Source organism: Crocodylus porosus, unplaced genomic scaffold (assembly GCF_001723895.1).
Source record: "Crocodylus porosus isolate Cpor-Errol unplaced genomic scaffold, CroPor_comp1, whole genome shotgun sequence".
NCBI classification, from domain to species: domain Eukaryota; kingdom Metazoa; phylum Chordata; order Crocodylia; family Crocodylidae; genus Crocodylus; species Crocodylus porosus.
The window spans coordinates 201,483,739-201,486,359 of NW_017728906.1; positions in this window are offsets into that span (position 1 = coordinate 201,483,739).

Below are 2,621 nucleotides of genomic sequence, written 5' to 3' on the forward strand. Positions count from 1 at the left end.
CCTGGGCGCTCAGCTGGTTGGGGTGGGGGGTGCAAGCGGGGCTTTTCTCCCCTTTACCTTCCCAGCTCTGCCACAACGACACCATCATAAAAGGACACGGCCGTTCAGAAGAGAAGATGGCTGTTGTTACCTGTGGAGTACAGAGAGGTTCAAAGAGGACCATTGAGATTATAATAAGCCATGAAACCATCATCTATGATGAATGGTGTCCAATAAAGTCACTTTTATTCCCAGGCCAGTCTTCAGAAGGTGTCAGGCATTTCATAGATGTGACTCGCACATGTCAGATCCATGTCTTCGGATGGTTTCCACGTGGGAAGTACTGACTGTGGAGGCAGTGGAGGTGTGTTTGCAGGCTTTATATTTGTTTTGAAGGCAGCGTTGTGTATTGCTTGGCCATTGCTGTACAGCAAGAGAAAGAGAGATCTTTTCTCCTTCCTATTTCTCCAGTTATTTGTTTTTAAAAGACTTTGGGTCTGCGAAAGATGCCCAGCCCACACAGCCCTAGAGCCAGGCACTTAGAAAGACAGCAGTAGTTACAGGCATTCGCCCCTCCACCATCTGTAGCTACCTACACACACCTACATCATAGGACAGTCATCATTCAGTTCTTCACATGGCTTGTTCAGTCCCTGGACTTTCAACAATGCTAGCACTAAAGCCCGGACAAATGTTTTCATGCTACGTTGGATTGCATGATGTGAACACATGGCTACTAGGAATCAGGCTAAGACCTGTCCAGCTAATTGCACACAGGGTATTGAATGCTTTTAGCTGCCCTTTGTATAGCTCCCCAAGTGACTCCACTCATCTAAGAGTCACAGATGTGCGCCTCCTAGACCCTCAGAGTGGGAGAATAAGCTTACGAAGAGCACAGTGAATCCTACCTATGACACAGGCCCGTGACAAAATGGGGAGGCTAAAACCATTAATAGGAAGGCAGGAGAAGCAGGTGTGTATTTGTAGTCTGTGCTGGGAAAGAATCAAGGTGATGCACTTATATGACATGAGGGTGATCAAGTATTTTCCAGTCCATCGATCGTTAAAGTAGAAGGCAACTTCTACCAGTGCAAGACGCTTTTGGTCTTTGATAACTTCCACCCAAAATTTCTAGAGTAATGATTTGCAAACATTTTTGGCCGCATAACCCTTTATCTGGAAAATATTGCTGCTCAGCTCAGCTTACACCCAACACGTTTCTGCACGTTCATTTCTTAGGAAGAGTTTTGATGCTGACAACAACATGGGGCAATGCCATTACTCACCATGTACTGAGCAGTTGGAAACTCCACCATCATCATTAAAATATAGGCACATACTCCTTAGCAAAGCCCTGCATACACCCCAATTTGAAAACCACTGCCCCAGAACAGAGGAGGAGGTTGAAGGGATTTCTTACCTGCTGATGTTCATTTTTCACCTTGAGATTTCAAGGAAATTCCAGAAGATTGAAAAAGGGCTGATGCTGTGCCCTTATTCAGAGGACAAAGGGAATGACTGATTGATGGACTGGCATCAATACCAGAGCAATCCAACCTGACAGAGAAATCGGTGAATAGGATATAATTAACCAGCCAATACAATTTTATGGAAAGTAGGTCTTGTTGAGCAAGCCCGATTTCATCTTGTAAAGAGATTACAGGTAACTTTGTGGATACACGGAGGTTTCATATCCCTTAGCACCACATAAGATCCTGATTTAAGAATTAGCACTTCACAGATCAGCTCAACTCTCATTAAACACGTGGAGAACTAAGCTGACAGATCTCAAATAGGAATCAGTGGGGAATCATCACTGTGTACAGGGTATTTCCAGGGGAGCCCTGCAGGGATCAGTTGCAGGCCCCAGGTGAATCAGCAATTGCAGATCTGGAATTACATGGACAATCACTAGTGATAAGATTTGCCTGTTGTACAAAGAGCAAGGAGATGGGGTGGGGTAGGGGGAACACAACACATAATGAGAAAACAGGACAACTGCTCTGGGCAACCTGGTTCACTTGGTAAGCTGGGCCCATTCAAGCAAGCCACTTTTCCAATGTTTTATTATGGCCAAATGGGCAATTTTATGTCTTGGAACAAGGTGGGCAGGTGGTGGAATTAAGCCGCATTAGAGTTAAAACGTTACATGCTCTAGATCGAGAAACTTAATGCAGCCACATGTTAAGGACTGATACGGTTTCTTGCCTGCGCAGCTCTGACTTGCCCTAGAGGGCTGGCGAGCAGGGATGTGGCTAGGAGGTGGCACACTTGGGCTTTATTTCCGCTCTGGTTGGGTGGCAGCTGGGAGCAGTGCATCCTGGGATGCAGGAGGACTGAAAATTGCTTGTTTTATCTTTATGGAGCAGTCTGAATTACCCTAACACAAGCTGGATAGCATGGCCCAGAGTTGACCTTTGCCTGCAGTAATGTAACTCTGAGATGCTCGGGTGCATTTAGCACAAGTGAATGAGACTGAACGTGCAAATACTCCAGTCTTAAGTGCCCTTAGTATGGTCTAAGCGTGACCCAGCTCCAGGTCCCAAGCTCAGACTTAGTACTTTATGAAATCTCTGTTAAAAAAGGAGCCGATCTCTTTAAAACCCCTCTGGAAACGTTGAAATGAATTGGAAAGGAGGGAC